A 13,809-nucleotide genomic window follows, 5' to 3' on the forward strand; every position below is an offset into this window, starting at 1 on the left:
TTTCCATTTTTATGTCCTCGAGTAGACCACCCATATACATTTCCACTCATAAAAAGGTAAATTTTATATTAGATTTTACAATTATTACGTAGATTTAGAATAAAATTGTATGCTAAAAATTTATTTAATTAGGTGGAACCATTCGGCGAGTATGTCGGAATACTTACCTCTCTCGAAGATATACGACTTGTATTAGACCAACGATCGGAAGCACAAGTAAGTATTAAATAAAATATATATACATAATAAAATAGTCATTTCGTATTTAGTATTTAGTATCATGTATTATGTGTTATGTATATAAGTAATATTTTTATCATGTTCATATAGTTTCAATACACACCATACGAGGATCCGGCAATTCGGGCAGTCATTCCGGATGAATTCCTTCAAAATCCAAAATCTTGGCATGTGACAGTCGCATTAGTTATGCTACCGTGGAGATGCACCAGTCAGATAAAGTATTGAGGCAATTTGGATTCAGACAACCGATTCCCGTGGCACTCGAGGTGTTTGATGATGAGCACAAAGCCGACTTACGGAAACTGCATACGGATTGGCCGAGATACTGGTCACACTATATCGAAATATGGGAAAATCGGTATGATTATATACCTACTCAGGAACCGATCATCGTTTCAGAGTTAGCGTGCTTACCAGAATACATGCCATGGTTTAGGATCCATGGCAAGCCATATTTATTGTCAGAAAATGAGAGGCGACGACAAATTCGTGCCCAAAGGGAACGACGGGGGCCTTTAAATCTAAGAAGAAGGGACGACGACGCAGGCCCATCAACAACGCCCACACAATCAGCAGGCCCAATAGTTTAATCGACGACACTAACGTCACAGCCTTTTCAGGTTACGCTAGGTGCGTATCCTAGCCCTTATATATATCCTAACCCTTATATGTTTCCTTTTTCTAGTCCTATGGCAGATTGGAATCCATGGCCCGGTTTATCTCCGCTCTCGATTACTCCGAGTCAACCGCCGTTCTATAGGCCGCTGTCACATGAGGGATCGCATGAGGCGCCATCGGGGAGCTCGTCTTTCTACCAATCCCCATCACCTTACGGTATTCAAACACCTTCACCATGTGTGATGCAAACACCATCGCAGTCATTATTCTATCAAGGAACCAGATCCCCTACCGGAGGAACCACAACCCTCGCCGGAAGCTGGTCAAATGAGGAATCCAGCACAGACCCGTCGACGACCCTCACGTGGCACTGATTCTGACTGCTACAGATATTAATTTTTTTAATATATTTGTACAAACTTTTTTATATTGTTTCATTTAATAAAATAAAAATTCTTTTGAATAAAACAATTATAATACAACATAGTTTCATTTAATAAAATATAAATAATATAACATAGTTTTTTACGACAACTATCAACTATTTCGATTTGGACATGATCTACTTGTATGGCCTGGGTTCCTACACCATCCGCACAACTTCTGTTGATTGGTTGTTTCTCGATATCCATATTGGTACGTATTCTAGTCGAGTAAGGTCGACCCTTTGGTTTGCGATACAATTCTCTATCCGGTAACAGCTTAAATGGAGCAAGCGATATAGACGGCCACTTATGTTGGACAGGTGGGAATACGTGTCTCCACACGTTGTACATGGTTTCCAGTTTGTACACTTCGTCGACATAGCTCATGGGATCTAGACGGAGATTCTGACAAGCTGCAATTACATGAGCGCATGGATAACAAAGTGCGTCAAACCTTCCACAATCGCAGGTCTTATTTCTCAAGTGTACACAATATTGGCCGCCAACAATACCTTGGTTCGGCCTGTCAAACTCCGTCACACGAAACCATAGGTTGTTGCGATCGTGATACACTGTGTGCATGGTGTTGGCCCGTGCCTTCGCCTTGTTAATTTTTTGCAATACCTTCGCGCACCATATATGCCTCCCTGCATTTGGCCTTGATACCTTGCTGCTCACTTTGGAAATAGTCCCGCTAAAAGAAAATACGTCTCTCACACAACCGATGTTATCGGAAAATGACGCCTTCTTTTTAGAACAGAATTTATGCATTCAGCCAAGTTCGAGGTCATTTGACCATATCATAGGCCGCCGTCGTATGCTTGTGTCCATTTTTCGAAAGGTATGTTACAGAGGTAGTTTGCACCTTCTTCGTTAATTGAACGTAAAACTGCCAACATCTCATAAAAACGGTCCTTACTTATCTCAGACCCTACCAATATAAGATGATAGCGAAAATTACATACCACTTTTCCATTCAAAATAAAAAGAGATTATATTAGTAGAGATTAAATACCCATGTTGGTCACTTGCCGTCGTTCACTTGTAGATCGATATTGCCCGTAATAGTTGGATGCAACGTACCTTAGGCAATACCGATGGTGTGTGCGATGCCATAGGCTTCCCTGTCGCTCAATTGCGAAAAGTATTCCGGTGCCCCGATCTGATATGATGCAGATATTAGGTTGGGGGCAGACATGCCTCCTTAACCTAGAAAGAAAGAAATCCCAGTCATCAGTTGACTCCCCCAGTGTTATTGCAAACGTAATTGGAAGGATTCTCCCACTGCCATCCTGTGTCACAGCTAGCAATAGCCGATGGGTATATCTACCATACATAAAGGTACCATCAATTTGTACCAATGGCTTGTAATATAGAAATGCGTCTTGACATTACTTAAAGCTCCAGAACAAACGCTTAAATACTTAGCATCCATGGAGTAATCGATCGTTGTAGTACGCAGGTTCCGTTTCAAGGTCTGTTACTTAACCTGGGACATATCTCTCCAGCACCTGACACCACTGCCACACTTCATTATATGAAGCATCCCACCCACCATGCATCTTTTCCAATGCCTTCTGCTTAGCTATCCAAGCCTTGCGGTAAGAGGGTATGTACTTCAACTGGCTAGGAATATTGGCAATTAAGACCGGTACTAAAATTCTGGGATCCGCCTTCATCGTCAGTAGTATTAAGGTAGCTAACATATCTGAATCCATCTTAGGATGATCATGTGAAACACCTGTCAATGAAGTACATTAAATAATGCAACGTTACATAATAACAATATTATTCAAAAACCCCAGAAGTTTAGTGATACTGTACAGGCAACACATGTATGTGGACCTTTGTACTTTTTTATCTCCCACAAGCCTGTCTTTTTCCTCAACGAGGCCATGATTTTCCATGAACATGTACCATATTGCACTGCACACTTGGCCTCAAACTTATCAGATTTGGATATAACCACTTTGTAGTTAACCCCGTTCATGATGCTATGTTGTTTTAATGTACCAAGAAAACTATCTTTATTGGAAAACTCCTTACCAACTTCCAATTCACCCGAATCCAATGAAGAACTTGTATGGTCACGCCTTCTGTATGGTAGATCTTGAAACTCTAACGCATCATCTTGAGATAGATCGACATTATGCATGTGGGCTGGAGGTAAGTATGCCCGGAATCGTGGATCTTCTTCTTTTTCATCTGAACCCCTTTCAACATCTTCAGGTACGGTTGGAACAGGCTTCGGTTCAAAAAATAATGCAACTTCTGCACCATTGGGCCCGGGCTTTCAAGGTAGATCAACATCAGACTCATCATCTAACCCACCATCATCTGCAACAAACGAGGTCCCCTCGCCGGTGGATGTCGTAGGGAGTATATCATCCCTTCTTGTGGACGTTTCACAACGTCTCCAATCAGATGTGGATTGCCAACCACTAGAAGTTGATGTTATTCCCCAGTACGTATTTCCAGCATCAAACATCGACCCACTGAGGTACATGTCCCATCCACTAACAGAGTGTCGTGTAGGGGTTGGGTATTCCATACTGCTACTAAACACAGGTGGTTCCGTGTTTTTCCATCCACTAACGGAGTGTCGGGCAGGGATAGTGTATTCCTCTCAACCGACATTAAATGTTGAAGCTGCAAATGTATCATTTGGCGATGAAAATTGTACATATAACTCAACATAGGGTGATCTACTAGCGAGATGAGTCTGCACCATTGCCTCCAAGCTATAAGCGCGTTTAATGTCGAATGAGTCATATGTCACAGGATCAAATGATGCACAAAATCGATACTTAATAGATAAAACTTTCATTGGCGTTGTTTCGAAGATTTTACGCCTAATTCTTTCACGAAGTTCTGTCAAATCTATGTTCTAGTTAAAAACCAGTCTCGCTCTGTTCTCCGATAAAAAACAACACCATTTTCGGTGTTACAGACCTCACCATCATAGTAAATAACAACACTAATACGATCACTCATCTTCAATTTCTTTTCTTCTTAGCCTCTCTAATTTTTTTTTGCTGTAAGTTATGTAACCTGAGAATAAAATTTAGCTCATTTGTAGGCTCATTTTTCTGCGAACTACTGTTTCAAAAGAGCATCCACGTGGGAGCTTTTTCAGAACTTTTGCCGACAGTGCATCCTGGTTAAAGCGTTTTTGACACTATTTGTTTAGAAATGTCTACTCAGAATTATTTTTCTATGAACTACTGTAGCAAAAGGACGTACACGTGGGAGTTTTTTTTTCAGAATCCTAAACCCTAATTTAATCAATTAACCTTAAAACCCTAAACTCTAATTTAGTATTTAGTATTTAAAATTAATATTTAATTTAATGAGTTAACCCTAAAGCCCTAAACCCTAATTTAATTAAATTTTCCTCAAAACCTTAAACTTAGCATAGCGCCAGTAGGTATATATTGGAAATCAATAATTAAAAAAAATCAGAAATGATCATGTTACAAGGTAAAAAAAACTTATCCGGTGGATCAAAAATAAAATGATCTAAGCCATTGATAAGGGAAAAAAACCTAAACGCTGAAGTAATCGAATTACCAAGTTGTTGTTTACACGTTAAGAGTTATTTAAGGGTTTTTTTACTAAAATATTATAAGAAATAAAATATTAAAATAGTATGTTTAAATGATTATGCATCAATTAACCCTAAACCTTAAACCCTAATTTAATCAATCCCTAATTTTAATCAATTAACCCTAATACCTTAAACTCTAATTTAATATTTAGTATTTAAAATTAATAGTTAATTTAAACCCCAAATCAATTAATTTTTTTTTATAAACCCCAACCCTAAATCCTAAAAACCCTATCCCTAAAACATAAAAAAACCATAAACCCTAAATTATAAAAAACCCTAACTGTAAAAACCCTTAAAACCTTAACGTAAAAACGGGCAAAACGCTTCCCTGGGGAGCGTTTTTGTCCACGTCATCAAAGCGCGCCCTCCAGGAAGTGTTTTTTGCTAATGTGGACAAAAACGCTCCCCCAGGAAAGTGTTTTCCTGACACGTACTCTGAAAATGTGCTGACGTGGACGCGTTTTCGGGAAAAATGGCCTAGTCTGGTAAATAACCAAAAAAAGGGCCATTTCCGTAATTAAATTTAAAAATAGGTTTTTTTTGGGTAAAACGCCCATTTAAAACCATATGTCTTAATTATTTATAATTGTTGCCTCGAACAATACTTGTAGAACAACTAAAACCCATTTCCACAAGAGATCTACCCACCATTATTGACTTGAAAGTTCAAAGCCTTTGCTAGTCTTTATCTAGCATTTGCCTACGTTTTTATATAAATGGGTCCAGGAAAAGCAATGCTATAAAGAAGTGGCCCTCACTTTACTAGGACAAAACATTTTCCCCGTTTTCAAAAAGGAAAGGATAAAGTGAAAGAATAAGGACTCAATTATTCAGTTATTTCTAATTTGCTTATTTATTTTGATGCTCATTCAACCCTATTTAAACCCATATACTCAATTGATGCCTTGAAAAATACTTGAGGAACAAAACATATACAACAACTAATACCCATTTCCACAACAATCGGAAAAGGAAATAGAAAAAACAAAAAAAAAATCCCAAAATCAGTCCTCCACTATTGACTTGAAAGTTCAAAGTCTTTGCTAGTCTTTTATCTAACATTTGCCTACGTCTTTATATACATGGGTCCAGGAAAAGCAATGCTATAAAGAAGTGGCCCTCACTGTACTTGACAAAACAATTTCCCCGTTTTCACGTTTTCAAAAAAGGAAAGGATAAAATGCAAGAATAGTCACTCAATTATTCAGTTCTTTCCATTTTTCTCATTCAATTGTTATTAATTTTTTTTTCACGTTTTAGTTATTCAAATTTCGAAATTAAATATTTTAATCACTCTTCATTTGGTTGCTTAACAAAAGTCTAATGTGAGTTTTGTTTGATTGACTTAATAATAAATTTATCCTTCTAATATTTACAAATCCTAACAGTTTAATCCTAATTCTAAAAAAATTAACAAATTTAACCCTTAATGTTTTCAAAATTTTTCATTTTAGTCCTAATTATAAAAATTATTTAAAATTATAATAGAACGTGGGCAATGCTATGTGCGACATTGAAAGAATTGATAACACTATATATCATCTAATATATGTCATGCATTACAAAATTTAGTGGCTTTGGGGACAATTAAATTCGTCTCTAAAAGTTTAAGAATCGTCCCTAATATATTTAAAGACGACTTAATTCGTCTCCAACAATTATCCTTTAAAACCATGTTCCTGAAAAATTTTGAAGACGAATATGAAAAATCTTCCTCATGATTAAGGACGAATTTCATCCCTAAAGCTTTAGAGGAAAATACCATCCCAAATTCATAAAAACACACCAAAATAATTAGGGATATTTTTGTCTTTAAATTAATATTATTTATAACACTTTTTATCTAAAATTTTTAATTTTTATTATAAATTTAAATTTCATACTACGAATTCTTAAGAAAAAAATAATTATACATATTTAAAACGATAGATAAAATAGCTAATAAACTTAATAAAATCGTCAAAATTAGAAGTAGAGGGTTGCAATTCAAATATAAGAAAAGTACAATATTTTAACCTCCCTATATTTTTTTTGTTGAGTTTGATACTTACGGCTCCGTTTGTTTGCCAGTAAAATATTTTCCGAAAAATGATTTATGGAAAATGATTTACTTTTCTAGAAATGATTTACTTTTTTGGTGTTTGAATGAATCTGTGTAAAATATTTTCTATTGTTTGGCAGATTTCCTGAAAATATTTTCTGAAAAAGTTGTTTTTATATATATTAATAAATTTATATTTTAAATTATTTTTACATATATTGAAATGATTTATTTATAAATAAATAAATCAAATTAAATATATAATAATACTCAATTATCAAGCTAGAACATTAACCTTCATAAATTAAAAACAACCAAAGTCAAATAAATTATTTCTAATTGTGTTATAAAAAATAAAACAAGGATTAAATAATTATAAATTAGCTTTCAAACCACAATTAATATTAGAAATTAGTAATATTATCCAAATGCATAATTAGTAGTACACCACATGATAACAACAACATTGTCCAAGTGCAATATTACACCACATTAAAAGTATCAATATCTTCAACCTTGAGAAAATTTTTGAAGCCAAATTTTTCTATGCTTCTTACTTTTAACTAAAAAAGCTTTGGCCTCGTATTCATGACTCACTAGATAATCAAATACTGAACACATGAAGTCATCATCAAATCCTTCTACCTCCATCGACATCACTTCTTCGTAAAGATGTGGTGTCTTATCTGCAATAAATTGTTCCAAAATATTAGCAATTTTTCCAAGTTGTTCACCCACAAATTTAATTTGTTCATCAACGATATCGAAACCCTTTTTTTTTCTTTTGAAAACAATTGGAATCGGCTTTGAAAATAAAAATGTGGAGTCGCCACCAATCTCTTGATTTAGGTGTGATTGGGCCACCTACTAAAACGCTTTATTCATGTAAAATCAAAAAGTGGGTTCGGGAGTCGGTTACGGATGAAGAAGGGTTAGCACCCTCATTACACCCAAAAATTGGTACCAAATTGATTTGATGCTAACCTTATGCCAAAATGTCTTTTAAAGAAAAGATTTTCCAAAGTATGACTCTTTTTAAAATGTTTGAACAGTTTAAATTAGTGGTCAAAATTTTCTCGTTTCAAAGATATGCAGTATCATACCCAGCACGATTGGATACGATCCCTTATACCTTTAAAAACACGATTGATTTTTGACTTTTTGAAAACTCGTACACTAAAATTATAAAAGGTTATCCAAATATTTAGTTCACCGGAAAAATCATACCCAGTACAATTGAACACGATTTTTTGAATTCCCCAAATATTGGATATTGCCTTATTTCAGAATTTTTGAATGATAAAGAAAATTGGAAATTTGCTCAAAACACTTTTATCCGTTTTAAAAGGGAATGTTTAATGAATTGTATCAAAACATTTATATGAAAAAGGGTTAATGAGTATGAAATAATAGGATACAACAAGTCACAATTAATAAATCCACAATTATGTACAACTATTCTAAGTAAAATGACCAAATTCTTAATCATGGATGACGAACAATCAATACAAAAATGATGTACAATAATAATTAACATGACATAATATAAAATGATCCACCAAATACGCACAAAATAGCATGGAATTAGAAATCAATATATAGTACAAGACATTTTCAAAATAATGATGAATTAATTAACACATAACATAAGTTGACAAGTTGGTATGAAAGCTTGGGATATATAATTATTTGACATAAATATTGTAGAATAAAACATTTGAATCGAATTTAATATACAAAATATTTTAAACAAAAATTTAAAAAAAAAATCGACAATATGCATGGTAGTTTAAATAACATATAAAATATAAAAGAAACATAAAACACATGGTAGGATATAATGTACATAGCAAATTCATAAAACATGTATATATAAATAGGTTTGAAAATATTTGTTTGTAAAAAAAAAGGCATGAAATTAACAATGTATGAAAAATTAAATAAATATATAAATAATACACGTAATGAATTTTTTTAAAAAATATAATTATATACACAAAAAGGTAATACTATATTTGCAAAATACATAAATTTAATGATGTATGTAAAGCTATATTTATAAAGGGAAATTTAAAACAAATAATATATAACATAAGCTTACATGTAACAAATTGATTTGGATTGATGAAACATATAAATAATACATACAAAAGAATAATATGAGAGTGTATACAATAAATAAATTGTATGATATAAAATATAACTTAAAAGAAACACATTATACGCATGAATAATTTTAAAGAAAAAAATATATACGTAAAAGAAATATTAATTTAAAATCAATAATGTAGACTATAATAAAATAATTTAATATGGGTTATATACATGTGAAGAAATTTTAAAAATAATTAAATGTTAGAATAACATGAAACAAAAATGTGAATTATAAAATTAACTTAACTCTATACTATACATTTAATAAAAATAATTAGGTGCAAATTTAAAAAAGCTATATATTTAAAAAATAACATGGTTTTAATAACGTATGCAAATTAAATATAAATACAAAAATATATGCTTAATGATAACTTAAATAATATATTAAATATAAAGAAATAACAATACATGGCGAGGTATAACACACATAATAGATTTTTTATTTTTTTAAAAAAAATGCGTATAAACATAAATACATACGAAATTAGATTATCATATAAACTATGTACATACCATTTTACTTAAAAATATTTAGAAGAGATACTAAATAACATACTAGGATAACATAATATGGAGAAACATTTCAATGTAGCAATTTTATAAATACAAAGATGGAGTTCCAAAACAGAATCATATGTACATACAGACATTTAAATGAGACATAAATCAAGAAATATTTTAAATAATTTATGTATCGACATATATATAAATATATTTACAACACTTATTAATAAGGTATTAAAACAATGTAATATAAAAAGAATTTTAAAACATTCAAAACAATAGTTATTATAAAATTTTTTAATAAGAATGATTAGTATACAAATATATATAAAATATTTAAAGAAATAGGATACATAATGTGAAAATATAAAAAAAAATCTTAAAATAATTATACAAATGTAACAAACAAAATTATTAACATGGATTAAGGCATAAACATATTAAATGTATTTTAAGTTAACCGATTGTACAAATATAAGACCAAATTAAGATTGCAGTAAAATAAGGAGGATAATTTGCAAATAAGGTAATTGTAAAATGGATCAATGCTCAACGCACATAAATGTATAGGGACTGAAATTATAAATTTTCCCAAGCCCAAAATGCAGTACTGCATCACAGACCAAAATAAAAAAAAATGTAGAAATTATAGGGCCAAATTACAAAAAAACAAAGAAGACATATAGGGCACAATTGGAGGCGCCACGCGAAAAGAGGGATCCAGCGCGAAATTTACCCATTCAAACAAAAAGGGCACAGATCCGGCTCCTTTATCAGGCCAACGCGCAGACCTCCATGGGTGTAAACGGCGCCGTTTTGTTTAATAGGTTATTTAAAACCTTTCTTTTCCCATTTCCTTTTTAAACGCAGCCAACAATTTAAAAAAAAAAATTCACAGATCCAAAATCAATTCTCTAGGGTTCATTCCAGCAGCCTCCATTTGCTAAGGCCTGTTCATCACCAGTGCACCATTAAAATTGGTGAGTGATGTAGAAGCAGCCTTTACCTCCACCGAAATCAACACTCAAGACCATTTTCACTTGATAATCTGCATTGCAAACCCCGATTTAGACGGAGAAGCCAAGGGATCTCATCGATGCATTTAACGAAGGTAACTTTCTCGCTTTTCTTGCTTTTTTGTTTTTTTAAAAGAAAATCAAAGACATGATATATGCAAAAAAGAAAAAAAAATATTGAAGACGGAAGAAAAATCTTAAATCACCTTTTTGATTTTTTTTATTCTCAGTATTGGATTTGCCTAGTGTGCGTAGAGTGTGCGTAATGTCTCCGTCCCTTTGCAGGTACAATCATCGGCTTTTATAGCCAAATTTACAGAGAAAAATAAAAAATAAAAATACATTTTATTTGTTGTCATCTGTTATATTCTATTAGCTTGGCCTTTTCTCGTGTATTCCTTTTGTAGGATCATCCGTACGGAGGAGCAGGGAGAGGCACGCATGAAAGAAACCGTGCGAGGAAACCGCTCGTGAGATCCAACCCCCTGACACTGTTCTTGCATGTTCCAGAAGCTTCTGGTGCTTGGCTGCTGGGATTCCTTTTGAGTATGGGCTGTTCGGGCTAGGGGTTTATGAATTTGGGTTGAAATTGTATTTGGGCTGGTATAAGCTCTTTATCTGGGCCTAAAAATTTGTAAAAGGACATTGGTATGTAGATTTTTTTTATTTGTGTGTTTTTTTTTTATTTTTTATTTATTTTTGATTTTTAATTTCTATTTTTTAATGGGCCCAGGTGAATGGGCCTATTACAAATGACACTTTCTTGAGCATTTTTTCTTTTACGTTTGGATGTGCCAGATGGAGATACTTTTGTTCTTACCTCTTCAGTCTCTTCATTGTCGCAGTCTATAGGCACTGAATCTTGGTTACTATCATCCAAATCTATGTAAGCAAATGTTCTGGCAAAATTTCTTGTTGCCATATCTTTGCCATCAACCAAAGTCATTTCATCATAATGTTAAATGCTTTTATTAAAAAACTGGTCTATACTTCTTGTGTGTCTGTTGGATATTATACATAATTAGAATAACAAGTAAAAAACAATTGAAATAGACTTAACATATATATACATATATTACCATCACCGCTGCATCATATATCACTCTATCAGATGTGATCATTTTCATGTTATCATCCCATCTAAAATCACTTTTACCCCGAATTGTACATATAATCTGTCATTGGTTTTTTAAAGTCCTCAAATGATTTTCCACATGCTTCGCATCGCATTGGACTTGAAATCTTTCAGAAATAGATTCGGCAACTCGATTAATAGAAACTACTTTGAAAGTGTTAGAAGGCTTATTTCCTTTCTGGGCCTCCCCTGCTAAAATTTCAAGAAAAAGATGTTCCATCGGTTTTGTCCACCTGAATTGCTTGGAGGTCCCTTCTTTGTTGCCCTTACCTATTCTACATTAATAATTTTCATTGTCAATTATTTCAATATCCAACAAGCTTAAACATAATAAATTCAATATCTAACAAATTCCAGACATAATAATTTCAAAATCCAACAAACTAAAATTTCAATATCATTATCTAACCAACATTAACAAAAAAAAAGAAAAAAATTAATACTAAAACATACATAACATAGAAACAATAACCCTAAGCCCTAAACCTACCTAATATTTCTAGCCATATAATCAATCCACATAGTTTGTGCAATTTCATCTCTCTTAGCAGACCATTCTCTTGCTTCTTCTCTTTCTTCTCGCTCTATAAGAGTTGGTATTATCAAATCAGACTCAGGCTCCTCGTATAATCCTTGATTAAGTAAATCATTAGGATCAACTCCCATTATATGATTATGAATGATACAACAAGCCAAAACTATATCTACTTGAGTTTGAAAATTCCAAAATGGTTCAGCATCTAATACACGAAACCGTTTCTTCAAAATTCTAAAAAAAAGTTCAATAGTGATTCGCAATGATGAATGACGAAGATTAAAGAGTTCCTTTGTGTTTTCAGGCCCCTGAGCACTAAACTCTTTTAAATGATATCGGACACCATGATATGGGGCAATATATCCATTTCGGATGCCATATCCAGCATCAGTAAGATAATATTCACCTATAATTTTACAAAACATAATTATTACTAATAAATTATGAGTTCAATAGAAATATTTGGTATTTAATGATTTATAATTCTTACCTTCCAGAAATTTTAATCCTTTTGGGCGTGAAAGTGAATCACTTAAAATACGAGAATCATGTGCACTACCTTCCCAACCAGCTAGAACATAGGAAAATTTCAAATCAAATGTAATGGTAGCCAATACATTTTGTGTCGTCCCCCCTTTACGGCTACAAAATCTTCTTGAATGCTAAGTGGAATAGATGCACGAACATGAGTTCCATCTAATGCTCCAATACAATCTTTAAAATAAGGATAAAACCTTGGATTGTTTCTGATTTCACTAGGAGTTGACTCATCATGTAATCTAATAACTAGCTTATACAATTTCAAAATAGCTCTCAATACAACCCTAAAGTAACGTTGAATTGTCTCAATTTATCTATAATATCTAGATCCAATCACTCGAAACCTCACATTATGACCAATTATGTGTAAAAATGTAACTTCTTGATCCCTAATATTCACCGATTTAGTTGACTGTAACAAATTATTCTTACTAAGAATATCACACAAATTAAAAAAGGCTATCGGTCTCATCCTTATCACATCAATACAATGCTAGTCACCACTATATAAAATACTATTAATATAATTTCCTCTTTCATAATCTCGATTCACACGAGGGTGAGAAGCAATTTCCTTCCTAGTTTTTAATTTTTTAATCCAGAGAGCCCCAAAAGCTAAAACTGAAGCCACGACTCCGACAATTGCATTTTGATCTTGATTACGATCCATCTACACAAAATAATGCCACACAAATATTTGATCACTACAAAAAAGATGCAAACTTTTCATAATATCACATATATGACTAAAGTTACCATGACTAAAGTGGATACATACATATATGAAAGTTTCTCAAGCAATGAATAAGTTACCATGACTAAAGGGAATGGAGTAAACTAACAAACCCCAACTTAAATAATAACAAAAAAAGGCATAATTCACGACATATTCATCACAAATTGTAGTACCCAATAGAACAAAATTAATTAAGCCATTTTAAAATATAAAATTTATTTTTAAAAATCATAAACAAAATTTATTAAA

At 32.7% G+C, this 13,809-nt stretch overlaps 1 long non-coding RNA gene across 1 annotated transcript; it reads left to right on the top strand.

The window, feature by feature from the left end:
* Nucleotides 1–10,275: 10,275 nt before the first annotated feature.
* Nucleotides 10,276–11,396, top strand: LOC107899572 (uncharacterized). The gene is made up of 3 exons (XR_001684729.2): nucleotides 10,276–10,709; nucleotides 10,845–10,899; nucleotides 11,022–11,396. It is a non-coding gene; the product is annotated as an uncharacterized lncRNA (long non-coding RNA).
* Nucleotides 11,397–13,809: the final 2,413 nt, after the last annotated feature.

The sequence above is a fragment of the Gossypium hirsutum genome, chromosome A09, assembly GCF_007990345.1.
Source record: "Gossypium hirsutum isolate 1008001.06 chromosome A09, Gossypium_hirsutum_v2.1, whole genome shotgun sequence".
Lineage (NCBI taxonomy): Eukaryota > Viridiplantae > Streptophyta > Magnoliopsida > Malvales > Malvaceae > Gossypium > Gossypium hirsutum.